Source organism: Pongo pygmaeus, chromosome 4, assembly GCF_028885625.2.
Source record: "Pongo pygmaeus isolate AG05252 chromosome 4, NHGRI_mPonPyg2-v2.0_pri, whole genome shotgun sequence".
NCBI classification, from domain to species: Eukaryota; Metazoa; Chordata; class Mammalia; order Primates; family Hominidae; genus Pongo; species Pongo pygmaeus.
The window spans coordinates 91496445-91516357 of record NC_072377.2 but is presented as its reverse complement, the minus strand read 5'-3'; the positions used below and the strand labels follow the sequence as shown (position 1 = coordinate 91516357).

The 19913-nt window shown below is 32.6% G+C and overlaps 1 long non-coding RNA gene across 1 annotated transcript in view; it reads left to right on the top strand.

Moving 5' to 3' along the window:
- Positions 1-19478, top strand: part of LOC129037424 (uncharacterized) — an 82738-nt gene extending 63260 nt beyond the window's left edge. The window contains exons 5-8 of the long non-coding RNA XR_008502798.1: positions 7777-7901; positions 12113-12155; positions 12908-12967; positions 19440-19478. This is a non-coding gene — a long non-coding RNA (uncharacterized LOC129037424). The remainder of the gene's footprint in view (positions 1-7776; positions 7902-12112; positions 12156-12907; positions 12968-19439) is intronic.
- The last annotated feature ends 435 nt before the right edge of the window (positions 19479-19913 follow it).

Sequence of the window (19913 nt, the reverse complement as noted above, 5' to 3'; positions counted from 1 at the left end):
AAACTCATCAAACCCAAAGAGAAAATTGGTGGATGTGTGTTTATCTCCCTGGTGCAATAGCATCTTTGTAGGAAATACCCAAACTCTTATTGCATACCTACTGTCAGACTCTATTGACAATATGCTTCATCACCAAGTTCTCTGCATTTGGGAAGCTTCATTTCTTTTCTCTGGTATTTTTAAAAAATATATCTTATTCCTACCTTTCAAGCCATCCACAAAGCTGTCAATTTTCTGATATGCACTTCTTTCTCCAAATGTCTACATTGCTGATAATACCTGATAATTCAAATAAAATATAGCTCTCATCCTACTCTAAGAGAATACTTTCAACTTAACCAATCTAGTCTTATAAATTTTTTAATTGTCAATTTTTTTTTGTTTTTCTCACCATAATTAAAATTGCCAGTTGCCCAGGAACAAAGTGAAAGTCTGAGACAAAATAAAAAAAGAAATCTTAAACATTTGTGACTTAGAAATCAGATCATTTACACTGTTCATAAAATAGTATTTATTATGAAATTATCTTTTGTTTTTTCTGTCTCCACTTCTTCATTAGCCACTTAAAAAATTATTAGCTAAAAATTCTTCACAAAGGATCCTGTGACTCCCTTTATCCTTTGACAGGTCATCCTGTTGAAAGGCCAGCTCTTTTAAGGAAAGCTGCATTTTCTCAGGATAAAACAAAAATATTTTATTCAATACCTCAGTGTGTGCTCTGGGATTTCATCTTCTCTGTATGTTGACCCTGGACTAAACACTGCCAACCTCATACCCGCTGCATCAGCAAGTCTTGTCAGTTCTACTTGCTGAATATTTTCTGAATTTTCCCTTTTCACTCCTCACGGTTACCTTTCCAGTCCAATGTACATTATTTCTCACCTGAACTACATTCTTCCTCTCTTACCTGGTCTCCCAGTTTCTACTCAGGCTCGCAAATATTTTCCCCTTTACCCAGTAGCCAGAAGAACAATTTAATTCATATTAATAAATCTGATAATGCAGTACCCTGATTAAATGTTCCAGTAACTTATCATTACCCTTGGAGTAAAATCCAATTCTTATTTTCAGCTCCAAGGTCCTGCACCATCTGTTTCCCTCTGGGCGCTCCTCTCCTACCATTCTGCCTCACTCATGGTCCTCCAGCTACACTAGCCTTCCGTCTATTTCCGAAATAAACCCAGCTTATCTCTAACTCAGGCCTTGGAATCCATTTTTTCCAGATCTTTATGTTGCTGGCTTTGCTACCTTTCACATCAAAATAATTCTCATCCCAGTGTTCTCTCCCCTTGTATCCTACTTTAATTTCTTACCAGAATGTTTTATTCTTACTATTTATTCTTTGTACACATTTTATTCCTAATATGTATACTATGTATTACTATGTATTCTTACTATGTATATTATGCATTTGCATACTTGTTTATGGTCTGCTTTCCCAATTAGAATGTGAATTTTTTGTGGCATAGACTTTTTGTGGTGTAGACTTTTTGTGAGGTCTACTCACTCCTGTCCTGTCTGCCCCTTTCTCCCCTCCAATTAAGATTAGTGCCTGCTACATAGAGAGTACAAGAAAGATCTGTTAAATGAAAGAATGAAAAAGCAACATGTTGAATAGTGTTACTAAATATATCACTAAGATCTCTAAAGACACCCTTCTAAAAATGCTTTTGTAAATTGCAACAAAAGATGAAACTCTTAAATGTTGTTATAAAACATATTTAGCTTATAAGACATACTGATAGAAACACTAAAAATCTTAAAATATTCCTATAAAAATGACAAGACCATGTTTTATTCACTGAACAAGGATCCGTGGATCATGGAGTCATCTAGTTAATAACTGAGTAGCCTGTCCTAGTCTGAGTATGGCCACTAACCTAGTATGAAGAAAGTGTTCTTGTTGCAAGGGTAATTCTACTGAAGAGAGAAAATTATTAAAGTTAGTTAATTCAACAATTAATTTTGATATAAAGGATGTGTTATGAAAATTTAGAAAATGGTGAAATTGAAAGCAAAGCAGGCACAAGAGAAAGCATAACACAAGAGCAGTTTACCTTTGAATTTATTGGGTAAGAGGCTCTTGGCTAGTTCATCCATCCTGAACACCAAAAACTGCTTAGAATGATCGACCAGGTTCTCTGGTTAGACAACTTTTCTTAAAATACTTTAAATATTTTCTTAGGAAAGCAGTCTTTCAACAGAGGGCTTTGTAAACCTAGAGTGGTGGTAGGGTTACATGGAGGATTTGGTTGGAAATAACCAAATCCCTATCTGGAATAACATTTCAATGTGTATATAAATTCATGTTTGTGTTAGAAGTAATGTATTTTCTCTATTATGTAGGAATCTGTCAAGATTAGAAAGAGCTTCATATCTTACAAAACCCAAGTAATAATAGCTTCAGCAAGATGAATAAATGATTTTATTTTTCATGCAGAAGGAATTCAGAGACAAGTTTTTTCTGAACTTCTACAATTACTCTGAGAATTTACTAGAGAACTAGGCTCCATTTTTTCTGCACTACATTTACAAATATTGTTTCTATCTTCCCGTTGTCTCATGATCTCAAAATGCCTGCTTCAGCTCCAGGCATTATATTCACATTCTGGATAGGAGAAAGGAGAAAGGAGCAGGTGCAGAGGAATATACCTCCCAGCTGAATAACTTTCTTGAAAAACTCATTCATTGGCTTCTACTTACATTTCACTGGACATGTCTATCTGAAAGGGAGGATGGAAAGTGTCATTATTATCTGAGCACTTTAGTGGTCCCAATAGTATAGAGTTTTTTGGGTTTTGTTTTTTGTTTTTACTAAGGAAAAGGGAAGAGTAGGTACTGGGTAGGCAGTGTGTACTACCACTATACAGTGTATATACCACTATATTTGTTTTTGTTTGATTGTATTTGTTTCGTTCACTGTTATATTCCTGACATCTATCATAGTGCCCAGATTTTCAATAAATTATGCAATCCCAATAAATTAATATATAAGTAAATAATTTTACAATATTTGTCTGTACTTTAACTGTGGTGTAGCTATGCAACATATCTCTGCCATTGTTTCGGTGTTGGCCACTTCTCCTTTTATCATCTGGTGATGTCACTAAATGAACATCAACTATGTCCCAATTCATGTCAATTATCTGCTTCCCTGTGTGACTCTCAATAGGCTAATAGCATATTGTTCAAAGTTTTGATTTTAAAAGTGCAGAGTATTCATCAATTGTAATTCTATATCACAGGCTATTTCTAGTTCTATTTCTATTTTCTAATGTACATATATAGGCAAATACTGTAATTTCAATTTCAGGCTAAGTTTTCCGATTCTGAAAGTAAGTCAACTACTAGGGAAAATGTTTAAACACATTCTCTTTGATGTAGTGGCTTTGACAGGAAGAAAACAGCTCCATCTCTTGTACCCAAAAGTCTTTGCTCAAAGCTCCCTTCCTGTGTCAATTACCTATCAGCAGCAAAGGTTTAAAAAGTCTACTTTCTACCTAACAATAGTTTTTCAATTTTTATGCCCACTTGTGTGTAAATTAAAGAAGAAGCACCTACATTAGCTTTTGTGAATATTACTTATTTTTGCCGTTTTTGTTTCTGGTCTGTCCACTTTTTACTGCGAAAAATTTTTATATGGGCATATTTGCATTTTGTGGGGGAATTTCACCCTTATTCTCTATATTTTTCTATCTTTTAAATTCTGTTCAAGTAATAAGAAAATAAAGAAAATTCATATATACATAATAATGAATTTTAAGACCTGAACAAAATTTGTAATGGCTCAACATATATGCTGAAACATCACAGCACTATATCATAGCATTTTAACTACACGTACTAGACACCTTCACATATACAATGGATTTGAATCTTTTTATGCCATGAATTCAGAAGTAAAGAAATAATGGAGAAACGGAAAAATCAAGGTCAATGAGTGAAAATAAATATGAAAAAGTTTGAATGTAAACATGTTGAGAGATAATGAGATCCATGTAAACCAAACGACTTAGGCATTAGATACAGAAATAGAGATATGAAAGCAAAAGAACATAAGAGACATGATTACCAAAAACTAATTAAACAAGGTTCAGCAACACCACCACTTACTTCATTTAAGAATTTGCTATTTATGCTCTTTGTTGACTGAAAGAGGTAAGATTACTGTTTTAACTAAATGCCTGTCTCGGCTTTGTTTCTACTCAATTCTTGAGACTAAAAAAAAATGAAGGAATTATTTTTACCAATAAGTAGATTAAAATATACCTTAGGTTTGATTTTTTTAGGATGTATGTTTATTATTATTATACTTTAAGTTCATGTACCCCACGTTTGATGTTTTGATCATCTCGACAACTTGAATCAAACAAATGGCAGAAAACAGTTATTGAATAGGCATATTGTCTATAACTTTAATATATTTCAATGTAGTGTGTGTGTTTGTTCCAGAGATGAAAATCAGTAGACTAGAAATTCATAGGCACACATATTTCTCATTCACTGCTCAACTCCCACACCTAGAAGGGTGCCTGGCATATAGTATATACTCAACAAATATTTGATGAGTAAATAGATTGATTTGTCAACAAAAAAATCATTTAATCCATCTAAAAGCAAAACCTACATAATTATAATGTTTATATGAGGTTAAAAGAATGAATTATCCACCTTAATTGAGAAAAATATGTACTATATTAACTAGAAATGAAGTCTAGAGTCCAGAATTCTAACCACATGTATCACATTTATCTGTAGAAATTATCTAATTTTATCTTAAGGTTTCAGCAGAAAACATTCGAAAGCATTTGGAAAACTTGCATAGTGTTCATTATATAATAAGAACTCAAATTTTTCTTTCAGTTTCTACTTTTATTTTAGAAATGCAATGAACTTATCTACCATAACTCTAATTTAATTCATAATGTAAAGGGCTATCAATATTAACCTGGGGTCCACATGATATAATATAAAGTGTATAGGCTTTTACATTAAACTAACCCAACTTTCAACTTAGTAGATGTGCGGCCTTGAATACGTTGTTTGGCCTTTCTTAACTTGAACTTCCACAACTATAAAATGTAGATCATACCTACATTTTATGTCAACTTATATGTATTACTTAATCCTAAGTACAATGGCCTCAGGAATAACACTTCAGCTGCTTGGCATGACTCCAGTTCCTGGCACATCTCTTCAGTCATTTTGAACTCCTTGCTGTTCTCTTCCTTTATTCTACCATCAAGTGAGGGAGCTACCTTCAGGTGGGAGAATTCCTGGAGAGGCATGCAGCTGTGAACCATGAGCACATACTGTAAATCATAAGTACATACATATTAGCATGGTTGTGAGGATAAAATGAGATGATACATCTAAAATGTTTAACATGATATTGGACACATACTAGATCTTCAATAAGTGTTCTCCTTTAATTGCACCACGTGGCCAGAGCAATATAAACTTGTCAAATTTCACATGACATTTTAGCTGATGTGTTTTTAAAACCACAGAAAACATATATGAATTTGCTGGAGTGCAAAGGGGTGATGTTGCAAGACACTGATTCACTAATAGTAACAGAGTTATTTTGTTAATTATCCCAGAAAGAAGGAACTTGGAAGGGTAATGCCCCAAATTTGACCTGGACCTCTCATTCATTCTCTGGTAGACAAATAACAATCTGAGAAATTTAGCACTATTTCACAGGAGCACAAGGCAAAGATGATCTTTTAGTGACAACAGAAATATGGTGGTGGTGAATAATTTCACTACAGATTTTCTCATAACAGTTGACTTTCTAGAGAACATATGACCTGTTAGATTCATTCCTCCAGTCAATGGCTATTTTATTTCAAGTTAATCAAAAGTGATGCACTCATAATGGCAGAAATTATGCTTAAAAATTAGACACATTAATATTGAGTCTTTCATGTTTTCTCTGATGTGTATGTGCATTAGTAAATTGATTACATGAAATACACACATATACTTAACAGAACACTTTCGGAGAATGAGTGGATCAATGAAACATCTCTGTCAATTTCACACTTCACATTTTCCCCATGGTTTCCATTCTAGATCAGAAAAAGGAGAGAAGGCAATAAAATATTCATTAAATGCACTGCAGCCCATTTATAGCAGATGGTCTCTGGAGGGTAAATTTCAAAACACGTGCTAGAGAGCGCTGTACAAAATATGTGGTTGTTCTGACACAGCAACTGGTGTGAAGAATGGCAAACGCAATAGTTGTTATTAGTAAGCGAGAAGATCATCCATTGTGAACCATGATCCAGCTCCCTTTTCATTTAGTTTAAGAAAAGGGTAAGAGTAAAGTTTGCCATCCCTTATCATTTCAGAGATTTTATAGATAGATAAAAAAGTACAAGATTTGCCTCACAGTATCATCAAGTATTATGATAATTCTTAAAAATTGTAATGAATCTTCTTTCAACATTCTTTAAGTTCTTAGAAAATTAAGATATTTGGGGATACATAGCAATGATAATAATTCACAGGTATTGCAATGTAGAGAGAAGAAAAAAGAGGAAAATTATATATTATAAATATTACGCACATGACTGCATGGCGGGTGGATGGATGGATAAAGAGCTAGATGTACAGTTGTATAATTTAAAATACTAGAAGCATAAAATGATAAAAATTCTAATCAGGATATAAAATTAAATATAAATGTGCTCTAAATCTCTCAAAAGTTAATATAAGTAGATAACATTTAGAATAAAGTGAACATTTTTTTGGTTTGCCAAATTGCCTATTTGTTCAATATAATGTAACAATTATCCAGATTTTTCAAACTGTAAGTTTGTGTATGTTACTGACTTTCACTATAAAAATACTTTGGCATTACACTATTCTTTCAAAAATTTGTGGAGATATATTTTTAAATTCACTTTAAATCAATTTTCTTAATAGTGAAAAGTTTGGCAAAATCATCTATATTGGTTAGTGCATATTGAATTATGCAACGTTCTTTTAAAATTTTTTATTGTAGTACAAAAATCATGAGAAAATTTAACATTTTAAAGTGTACAGTTCAGTAGTGTTAAGAATATTCACATTGTTGTGCAATTATCTCTAGAATTTTTCCATGTTGCAAAACTGAAGCTCTATACCCATTGAACAATTCCCCATTTCTCCTTCCTCCCAGCTTCTGGCAACCACCATTCTGTTTCTGAGTTTGACTACTGCCAATGCCTTGTATAAGTGGAATCATCTGGTATTTATCCTTTTGTGACAGTTCACTTAGCATAATGCCTTCACAGTTCATTCATGTTGTAGTATGTGAAAGAATATCCTTCCTTTTTAAGGTTAAATAATATTTTATTGTGTGTATAGACACATATTGTTTAGCCACTCATCCAGTGATGGACATTTGTGTGTTTCCACCTCTTGATTATTGTGAATAATGTTGCCATGAACATGAATATGCAAATGTCTCTTTGAGATCTTGCTTTAAATTTTTTTAGATACTTATTTGGCCCCCTATATCCATGGGTTTTCCATCTGTGGATTCAATCAACCATGGATCAAAGTGTTTGGAAACAATTATTGCACCTCCACTGAATGTGTACAGACATTTTTTTCTTGTCATTATTCCCTAAATGATATAGTATAACAACCATTTACATTATATTGGGTATTAGAAGTAATCTAGAGATGATTTAATGTGTATGGGAGGATGTGATGGGTTATATGCAAATACTGTGCTATTTTATATCAAGGACTTGAAAGTTCATAAATTTTGATTTTCTCTAGAAGTCCTGGAAGCAGTCTCCCACAGATACCAAGAGACCACTGTATATCCAGAAGTGTGACTACTGTGTAATATGAAGTTATAATTTTAATTTCTTCAGGAACCACCATACTGCTTTCCACAGCAGGTTCTCTATTTTAAAATCTCACCCACAGTGCATAAGGTTTCTAATTTCTCCACATCCTCACCAACACTTATTTTCTGTCCTTTTGATATTAACCATCCTGATGGATAAACAGTAGTATTTCATTGTGGTTTTGATCTGCATTTCTCTGATGGTTACTGCTATTGAGCATATTCTCATATGCTTGCTGGCCATTTGTATATGATCCTTAGAGAAGCATCTTTTCAAGTTCTTTGCCTAATTTTTAATTGGATGGCTTTTTGTTGTTGAGTTATAGGAGTTCTTTAAATATTCTGGACACTAACTTCTCAGATTAATGATTTCCAACATTTTCTTGCATTTCATATGTTGCCTTTTCAGTCTATTGATTGTGTTCTTTGTTGCACAGAAGTTTTTTTAGTTTGATATAGTCCCATTTATCTATATTTGCATTTGCTGTCTATGCTTTGGGTATCATTTCCGAGAAATAATTGCCAAATCTAATGTCATGAAGATTTTCATTTATGTTTTCTTCTAGGAGTTTTTTGGCTTGGGGTGTTATGTTTAGGTCATCAGTGCATTTTGAGTTAACTTTTGTATATTGTGTAGAATAAGGACTCAACTTCATTCTTTCGCATATGCATATTGTAATATTCTTTTATTCTTTTCTCTCACTGTCTCTCTTGCCTCACATTCAAGCATTTACATGAATTTCTTTTTTGCTTTTTTTTTAAAAAAAAATAATCACCTGCAATTTCTCCTTATTTTCCTTCTTATGTTTGGATCTATTGTTTGGAATATTACAATAAGCCTCAATGAGAATTACAGTGGTATAATAAGCTAAGATTAGCATTTAAGGTAGAGAATAAACAGAAGAAGTGGATGAATACTTGAGGCAAGATTCCTCTCTGTTTCTGACAATATACAGAGAAAAATGCTACAAATTTTGACATAAAAAGAGAAGTATTTGTAGCAACATATTTTTTTACTGTGGCTTCCCCTCAACGGATTGCCTCATGTGAGTCTCAGTACTTATAAAAAGTTTTTTATCATTTATTTCTCACAGAAGGAACTAGAAGACAGAAGACATTTGATGTTTAATTTATGAAATATAAATACTGGCAAAATAATGTTGCATTCTACATTAAAAAGAATGATAATGCCTTTCCAGGAGGGTACTTATATAATTGCAAGACCTGTTATGAGATTTGAGTCTATTCCCAGCTTGTTCCATTATGTTATACAAATCGGCCACCAGGTAAAAATCCTATCACATTGCACAAAAGTATTGTAAGTTAATTATTAGTAAAAACGCTCAAAATCTTGATATTACTACTTTTAAAATATCATTTATTGTCTCAGATGTATCAAGAAGCAACTATTATTGAGACTTTCTTATCTTTTCTATGTGAAATCAAATTCTCTCCAGGGTACTTTATTATAACTTATTAAAATAGTCTGTTGGTAGGCAAAATTCTTCTTACTGTGACCAGAAGACTTTAAAATTAGTGGCAAAGGAATTTGGATATTCCCAGAGAAAAAGAATCACAGAATTGAGTATTTGAAGTTAGGTTTAATGTTCTAATTTGATGTGAAAATATAGGTGCAAGCTCAGACATATTTTGATACAAGTATCTGGGAACCAGATATTGAACTAAACAATTTACAGACCTTGGAATAAGTAGAAAATTACTCTTGAAACCATGTTAAAAAGCGAATGTAAAATTGATCACATTGGAATAAAAATAATCATGTCTAGAAAAGTATTTTCAGTAAGTATGATTTATATTTAAGAGAAAATTATTTTCTACATCTTGGATCACTTGGATATCATACCAATCTTTAAAGAATTATTTCAACCTTCTCAAATTTATATTACCATTTTAAGCAGATAAATGAACCAGTGACTTTATTAACTAAAGTATGTCCAACTAGTGTTCTATAAATCAAAGAGGGGTAAAGGGGTTAAAACTGATGATAAAAGTCTAATGTTATAGCTCTCCAAGTTACTATATTCCAAAAGACAATGGATCATTTTGTTAAAATACTGTATTCAAAAAAGTTCTCATTTTCTTCCTACAGTTTATTTAAGTATGTTTGCATGAAATCTCAAATAGTTCCAATATGTAGTATCAGTTACAACATTTGTTAAGTCCATACAATTTATCACATTAGCAAGCTAAGAGAAAAATAATAAATGCTATTATGAATAAACAATTCATCTTAGGACAGTTCACCAAAAGGCAAGTAAACAAACAAGCAAACAAAAGCCAACTCTTCACTCAGATAAGAATTCAGTCTGTGATTTGTGTGTGTGTCTATTTATTAACCAAGAGTTTAACTTGACTTAATGTTAATATACCAAAGGCATGAATTTTATTTTACTAAGAAAATGCTTTCAAAGAATCCTGATGAACTTTTATCAGCTTTGCTTGATTTTGAAATAATTTTATATGAGTGGTCCACTGATAAAATAGAAAATGTAAAAAAAAAAAATCCCAACTAGATTTAGTGACCCTTTATATGAGTATAAAATGATTTCATGTTATATTGTGAACTTTTCACAAACCTTTTCTAAGCAATTAATGTGTTGGTTTTTAATTCTAAGAACAACATATCCCAAATACTACTCTGCAGATTGAGTTCTCTCTGTCTAAATAAAATGATAGACTTTCTAAAAAGATTTTTTTAAATCATATTATTATCATGAGTTGCAAGAGTCTTTCCAAGTAGATTTCCTCAAAGGCTAAAGTCTACTCATAGCAATGTGAAATACTCTAGTTGTGATTACTCCAGACAAAGGATATCTACATAAGTAAATTCACCCAATAAAAACTAGTATCCCACTTCCTTTTATGTTTATGTGAGAGTTCCATTGGCTTCTAAACATTGAATAACTTTTCATAGAATCATAGAATTTTAGATCTGGTACAATTCTTAGAGATACCTCTAAGGAATCCAAGACCACAAATCTTTAAAGATCAAAAATCAATAAAATGAAGAACAAGGACATAGTATCAGTAAGATGCAAAACCCCAAACTGTTACATTGAAAGGACTGATAATAGACAAAACTCTTACAAGAAAGTCCAAGGGGAAGAAAATAGAAAATCACAGACAAATAAAATACAAAATGAAAAGGAGACATATTGTTCACACAGTACAAGTTTTATGTCATAAGAAATACAATGAGTTTATGTTAGTGAAATTGAAAACTTAGATGAAAAGAAAAATTTCTTAGAAAAATATACATAATCAAAATACATGCAATAAGAAATAAATAACCCAACTGATCACTACCACTTAAGAAACTGAATAAAAAATATTCCTCCCAAAAAATACATGGCCCAGATGGATTTATAGTCAATTTATACCAAACTTGAAGAAATGGATAATTCACGTACAATTTGTATCAGAGAAAATGGAAGAAGTAAAACTGTCCAACACATTTTATAAGGCTAATATAATTTTGATACCATAACTTGATGAAAAAAAATAATGCCTCCATTTTTAACCAGCCTTACTTATAAGTAGAAATATAAAAAATACTATATACAATACTACTTGAATCCGGATATATTTATTTAAAATTCACTATTAAAAATCTGTATATTTAATGCACTATACAAACAAACACAAAAAGAACACATGGTAATCCTAAAAGAGCCTCCTTTATTAAACATTCCTTCTAAAAGTTTTTCTGTTTTAAGTATCCATTCCAGGTAGACTATCAATATGTCATATATGCCTTTGATAAATAGTATGATAAAAGGAGACAGAAAGTGGTTTATTTTCACTCAAAATAATATTTAAAATGGAATTTTAACTACAAATATTACTTGTTTGCTTCCCTAATCACTAAGTTCAGAATGCCACTGGGAAATTTCAAACGGGGTCTGAATTAAAAATTTAATTAAAAAACACACTACCAAAGCTTACAGCATTTTTATTTCGATTGGGTGATAACCTAATTATAATTAGGATCATATTTTAAGTGTAGCTATACAAATTCAGGTTACCCAATAACTTTATAAAATTTAACCCTATTAAAAAATTAAGTATACAGTTCTAACTAATGGAGTTGAGCAATTAGAGTGGTAGAGGGAGCTCCAATCAGAATAGGAAAGCTCAAAAGTAAGCCACACCCCTCCTCCTCCTCATCCTTTTCTATACGAAGAAACTTAACTGGCTAACTCAGACACAGGTTATTAAGCCTGACTTATTTTGTCCATCTAGATTTAAACAGTATCCATTCAGAACAATGACAAGAAAGCTTTAAGTAAGTTCGCAAATCTGAATGATTGGGTTCCTGTGCGATGAGTGCCACTGGGTGGAGGGATTTGAAAATAGGTGTTCAAGTCATACACTTACACCCACCAGTCAGATTAAGTTTAGATTAAGAGGGGCTATCTTATCTTCATTGAGAACAGTCTCTCATAAAGGTGTGTGAATTTGCTAGGGGATGTATATGAGCTAATTGATATTTCTTGCCTTAAGGTATCATTCAGTTCCAAAACTTTTGTGCAGACAAAATATTCCTCATTTAGTACTTGACTCCATGTAGATTAATTTAGGTTTTATCCTTTTTAGACTAAAGCACTGGTTGGTTGCAATTTTCCTTAACTACCAGTGGATTTAGCAATGATATATATACAGCCCTAATTTCTTAAATCCCTCACTAACATTTTTTTGACAATGTAATCAGAAGATTAAAACAAGGATGCAAAATTACAGATAATAGTGTGTGGATTTTTTTTTGTTCACCACATGCAGGATGGTCAGATAGATGTTAATGAAAATATCTTTTAATTGACAGTATGAATGTATATATATGTGTATATATATATAAAAATCTCACTGTTTTTCTTTTAAAAATGTCTAAAAATATAAAAGCACTACATGAAATAAAAGACCGTATTTGCAAGATATAAATTATTTTTCCTCCTTAGAAATGTACTATAATTTTAATTTCATTGATGTGATTATTTCTTTTTAAAATTTAACTGAATGCTTTTTTTTTCTTTAAACAAGGCTTATGCAATACAAGATGCTTCTTGCCCTTCTAGGAAGAATCCCCTACTGAAATGGAAGGTAAATTCTTTGGTCACTCACTAGCTTTGCAGTTTTCAACTTTATTAAAAATACGTTTTCTTTAAAGAAGCTTCAGTGATTTCTCCAAATAATATAAATGGCAAAAACACAAAGGAATTCAGTTTATCATGTGAAATTGTACATTTCACAATTGCTCAATCAAAAAGAATTAGATGAGAACTTTTCATTTTCAAAATTATACACACATAAAATAGAATTATAGACATATATTTACAGATCTACAGAATAATAGGACTCTCTTCTGAAATTATAACCTTTCTTGTTTAGAAAATAATTCAGATTATTTTGAAACAAATGAAAGAAATAAACATTGGAGATATATATATATATTTAGCTGTTTTTTTAAAAAGTATTCAATAGAATGAGCACCACTTAAATGAGCATCTTTGGCTAAATGGTTCCAAATCTACAATCTTCATATAGTAATGGTAAAGACTGCATGGTGTTTATTACAGCCGTAAACATTTAATGGCTGATAATTAAACAGCATCCATATTGAATCTTGCAAGATTTAATTAAACATAGCACACTGCAGATGTGAGATTTAAATTACTATTTATAATTACATGTAAAACACAATTCCTAATATGGTCACATGGAATTCTGAGAGAAATTTGCAATTTCCTCTCATTTTAAACTATTTTAGTTTTGAATTCCTTACTCCATTTTTTAAATTACGGGGCATTTGACAACAGACAATATAACAAATACGTCAAATGTGTTTATGAATATTGGTCCTGAGTGAAGGAGTATTGTCTCAGAACTATTCCTTTAATATTTTTATTCCAAAGGTATAGCAAAAAAAGAAAAGAAAGAAAAGAAAATAGAAATAGACCCACCTAATTACAAATAATTCAAATAAAGGAAAATAGGAACTAGCCCAACTCTATCATTAGATGAATACAAAGCTAGAAAGAAAAAGTAAAAAGGATTTTATTTTTCTTCAGTTTTAGCATCATATGTAACTCATATATTTGCATATTATTTACAAAAAATCAGTGAAGAATATTAGAGTGCAAAATTGATGTAAAGGGAACATTTAAATTTTCATGTGGAAAACCTATTAAATACTGAAAAAAATTCAGCCTTCTTTATTCCTTATTAAAGATGTCTTTGGTATTTTTATCCATACAATGTATAGGAAATACAGTGAATGTGGAGTATTTTATAGTTGATTTCACAGACTAATTGATTGCACAAAACATTTAATACATCTTTCATAACAGAAATTGCTCAGTATCTTATTTGTGCTGTATGTCTCTATGGGGTGGGAAAACAAAAATGGAATGTGCCAAAGACTAAATTCAATTTGCACCATTCTCCAGTCCTTTATGTCTGTAATGTTTCACTTTCGCAAATGTTTACAATGAGAATCTTGTCAGTGAGGACTCTGAGACCAGAGAGGCAAATGGGTAATGTTGAGAAGACTAACAAAGGATGCCTTGAAATTCCATATTCCTCATCTCCACAAGCATAAAGAAAGGCACAATTTATTTTTAGTGAATTATGGGAGTGAATTACACCCTAATATTTAAATTAATTCTCCTGGTCATTCTTGATTAACACTTCTCTTGCCACTATTGTATTACAAAGAGCTACCAAATTTAAAAATCTGCAGGTGAGCTGAGAAAAAACTATAAATAACATATTCAACAAGGAATAATTTGTCTGATCATATATGCTTATTATATGCATATAAAGTACCATAATTGTTCATGGCATTTTAAAATAAATAAAACAGTCTCAAAGTTATCATTCAAAGAGAAGATTCTGATAAAGAAAATAGATGAAACCTAGCAATGGAGCTGTCCAGGGCTCCATATGCATGTGATGGTTTCTTATTTACATGTTGCTCATGTTTATGCATGTTCAGAAGAATACAGCTGCTACCCCATTCTCCAGAAATCACAGACACCGGTCAAGTCTACAAATAGCCACATTTGAGCTTGTAATGTATTTATCATGAAAAGCTAGAAGCTCTAATGGTAGGGAAGGGGAAAAGCAGCACAATTTGCTTTGAAAAGATAACATATTTTTCAAAAAACAAATACTGTATATTCAGTTCAGCTCCTTTAGGTGCTTTTATGTTATAGGAATTCTGCTGGTGATGAAAACAGCATCCAGCCAATCAAATGGTGGTACCCTAGTGCCATCCAAAGTAGAAGCCTAGTGTTTAAAATAACCCTGATGAATTATTCATAGAGCTGATGTTTATGCAAATTAGAGAATCATGCATCCACCTGACCACCAAGGGAAGAAAAAAACATAGGGAAAAAAAAACCCATCATGTTTTTAGCATTCTCTAGAACCGATGAAATCAAATGATAATATTCTTTCATTAAACGCATCAAGGAATTACAATCCTTACCTGGTTAGTTTGTAGGGCCTTCAGATTTTCTGGATGAAATAACTGACTGTGCATGCAACCAATAAAACTGAACTGAAAAGCTGATTAAGGGCACTTACTTAATGCAAAGCCACTCACTGAATATTCATATGATGCCTGTGTTTATGCAAATTAAAGCAAAAGAACGCCCAAGGGGATTGGTTGCCATAGACCACAAATACTGTGTACAGCAGAAAATATAGAGAATAGTGACAAATAAATCTTGAAATTCATAGCTTTGAAGCAACAAAGGAGAAACAGTAAAATATTAAAAAGCTGAGGTGAATTACAGGTTTAAATTGTTTTATTTAATCATATTACTTTAGAACTATCGGCTATTCCTACCATGTGATGATCTATAATTATCTTAATGCCAAAAGATATCTTCACGTTTGTTTGTCAGCTTTATTTATCCTTTAGCCATTCATACTAGCAGATCTCCTAAGCATAGATTAGTGAAGAAAGAAACAATTATGATAAAAATATGAGTCGGTAGAATAATAACCAAATACAGACCCATGTGTGATACGATATTAAGTCTTTTACGTACTGATTCTTCATTGGTAAAACCTTACTAAGTAGCGTCAATGGAAGACCTCCAACATGTCGAGCACATTGCTTTCTCAATATTGATAGATATCTGCTTCATTTGATACGAGGATTATTTTATATTAGATGAGATACTGTGAATCTTTTGGCCAAGAATATTTTGCCACACGCGGCTTTAAATTCCAAGGATTTTCACTTTTAGAACTCACATACAATAATTTTCTCTGAAATGCCTGCTAATATGTAGTGTCCTAATCATGAAAAAATGTGAATCCTCACATATGTATGTGAGAACCGATTAAAGACATTGGCATGATTCATAATATTTAAAGGATACAGCACATGTCTGGCATAAAATGCTTTACACTGTTAAGAAGGATCTTCACTTTTATTTCCTGAATAAGAATCAGAGATGGCTAAAAATGCTAGAATGTATCTTACAGGTTTTTTGTTTGCTTTTGTTCATCTCTTTGCTTTTTGTCACATACATTCAAAACTTCAAAAATAAGAATAAGGCAATATTCTCCATGGCAGTTACCACTGACTGAAGAGTATTTATCATTTTCCAATGGTTTCCTAATAATTCTCACATCCTCATTCCACAATGACTTTGGTCTCCCTCAGATAACATAATGAATTTTCAAGCACTTCTAGGAAATAATATTTAAAGTTTTAAGCATCTATACAAAGCTGGCTACACTTATCACAAACGCTATAAAGACTGAATCCAATTCCTGGACACTGTTTTCCTAGAAGAATTTAGAGGGACTTCTTTGTGGCACCTTATGCTTTCCTAATTACAGCTTTCATGGTTGCAAATAATTTCCTTTCTTGTAAAGTTGCTCTTTAGCTTTCCATGACTGTAATCTTCACAGATGTATAGTTATGTGCATACACATACATTTTCTATAAAATATATTGCATTTATTTAATCTAATTAACGTCTCCTTAAAATTCTCTTTTGCTAAGTTTCAGAATTGACTTGAAATACTGTGATCAACATATCTAAAATTCAGAATTAAGTTGTTAAAATTTTAGAAGCTGCGAATTTCCATTTTTGTTATTGGTGATTTCTTTCATTTAATTAATTAATTATATTTATACATATCTGTTCATACAAAATACAGAATCAAATGAATGTGTAACTAGTAGTACACTTTCCTTTATCATCATGCAATTCTTTTTCTTCTATTAAGAACATATTATATAGAAGGTAGACTAGTAATTTCTTAAAGTTTCTAATTAAAGAATCCTAAACTAAAAGCTTCTGAGAAACAATGTTTAGGTTAATCAGCAAACACTTGGCATTTATTAAGGTTTTCTATCACTATAAAAATTATCCTTTTTTGAAAAAGTCAATATTTTAAACATCAAAATTTTCCAACTTTCAAATTAAAATTCAAACACAAGTTTTACCAAGACTAGTTATTGCTTATTGAAGAGACACTGACCATGCTTCAGGCTGCAAAAAAGCTAAGGCTTCCTTCAGAAAGATATTTTTATTTTCAAAGAAAATATACCCCCTTTCCCGCCCCACCCTGCACACACACCTCAAATGAACTGCCAGAGGAAAATGTAAGGGGTATCATTAATGTCGTCCTTTGTCCAATTTTTGATATCATTAGTGGAAATTTTCCTTCCCTTTCTTGGATTGAATCTCTTAATCTCTGGCCCTGTACAACTCTGAGGTATTTCTGACAACTTTAAAATATTTATAAACCAAATCCAAACCGCCGTAGGCCATGGTTGCCTCAGACCTCTTATCCTGTATCTGTGCAGGGCAAGAATAGCTTAGTCAGTGAATTCGGTTCTATAAGAATCAAAATCATCTGTTCCAGATTAAATAAATCAATGCTTTTGAGACTGAATTAACTGACTTATATTATGAATTTATAATTTCCAGGTTCATGATTCATTTACTATTTTACTCTGCAGGCACAATAAAATCCTAAAGGACTATTTACAAATTCTTGCAATGTTTCACAAAGAGGTAAACTTTAGCCCATTTGACATTTATGTTAGAAGTCTGAACTCTCTTTTGAGCAGCTCATTTGGACTTTAACCAATTCAAAAAAATGTGAATAAATATATAGAGAGATTCAACAAAAACTCAATCAGTCAGGTGAAATCGGTAGTCGACTATCTCTGATGTAAAATTTGTTTGGTCTATACATGTTTTTAAATTAAAACTAGATACCAGTATTTAAAATTATAAGATTTTACATTAATAAACAGAATTTTCTTTTTTTCTTGGAAAATCAGAGCTGACATTCTCACTAGGCAACAAACCCCTGGAGCCAGGTAGAGAATCCCCCTCTAAGCGAGTCCTGAGTCCTCCCTTTGCCAGGAGTCCTTTCCAGGATGCTTCTCTCTTTTATGCTATTCCCACAGGTATCTGAATTTGTGACCTGTTGGCATTTGAGTTGGATTTGTGAAATCTGGGGGAGCGCTACATTTTGAGACTGTTTTAAATCCACTGACCATGTCTGATTTATATATATTTTTATTCGATATAGGTATGTTTATAAATCTATTGTTCAAGTAATTCAGAATAAAAGGTAACCCACACAAAGAGTAAGCTGCCCTAGGTATCCAGGCTGCTTCTATGTATATGTTTTGACAATTCTGCTTATACCAGGTATTATCATGCTATCCTTTTAATAAAAAACATCAACAAAGCACCTCTAATAGAAAAGTCGAATAAAACATCATACTAATATTTACAGATTATTTCTTTATAGCATACATAAAAATACACACTATGCACACACACACTTACACACCCTTATGTACACTAGGGATACCATCAACTGTTTAAAATATCCTTTTCAGCAATAACTTTGAAGAGAGAACCCTGAGTTCTTTTCTCTTTTCTCCTTGCTTCAACTTTCAAATACTTTAATTTTCTAGAACATATCTGTGGTTTCACCAGAGATCACAGTCTTCATAGTTTTCCTCCTAGCTTTCATGATTTGTACCTGATACTCTGCCTCTCTAATTGGTAAGAGTGCAGGAAAATCAAAAAAAAAAAAAAAAGATCTGGGACACTCCTGAGAACCGCCTCGTTCTCTCCTCCATGTGGCCCCCACACAAAACAAGATTGATTACTTGAGTTCATATGAACCCTTTGGCAAAAACCTTGTGATCTAGTCCAGTCATAAGAAGACAATTGTTCTGTCTAACTGTAATAGAGAAACTATTTACTCCACAACTCTCACCTACAATAATTTATACTTTTAGTGGTAATTTACCTAAAGCAGCATTTCTCTCCTGCTTGAGTCCTTAGCAAGCATTGTCCATGAGGGTAAGCAAGTACACTTACAATTAGATAACACCACTTTTTTTTTTTGATACGGAGTTTTGCTCTCCTCGCCCGGGCTGGAGTGCAATGGTGCGACCTCGGCTCACTGCAACCTCCGCCTCCTGGGTTCAAGCGATTCTCCTGCCTGGGTCTCCCAAGTAGCTGGGATTACAGGCATGCACCACCACGCCTGGCTAATTTTTTTTTTCTTTGAGACGCAGTCTCGCTCTGTCGCCTGGGCTGGAGTGCAGTGGCGAGATCTCGGCTCACTGCAAGCTCCGCCTCCCGGGTTCACGCCATTCTCCTGCCTCCTGAATCCTGCGTTTGCTCGGAGTCCTCACCAGCATGCTTCTCTCTTTTATGCTACTCCTGCAGGTATCTGAATTTGTGACCTCTTGCATTTGAGTTGGACTTGTGAAATCTGGGGGAGCGCTAAATTTTGAGACTGTTTTAAATCCACTGGCCTTGTCTGATTTATATATTTTTTTTCGAAATAAGTATGTTTATAAATCTCCCGAGTAGCAGCTGGGACTACAGGAGCCCACCACCACACCCGGCTAATTTTTTGTATTTTTAATAGAGATGGGATTTCACCATATTGGCCAGGCTGGTTTCGAACTCTTGACCTCAGGTGATCCACTCAACCTTGGCCTCCCAAAGTTCTGGGATTACAGGTGAGAGCCACCATA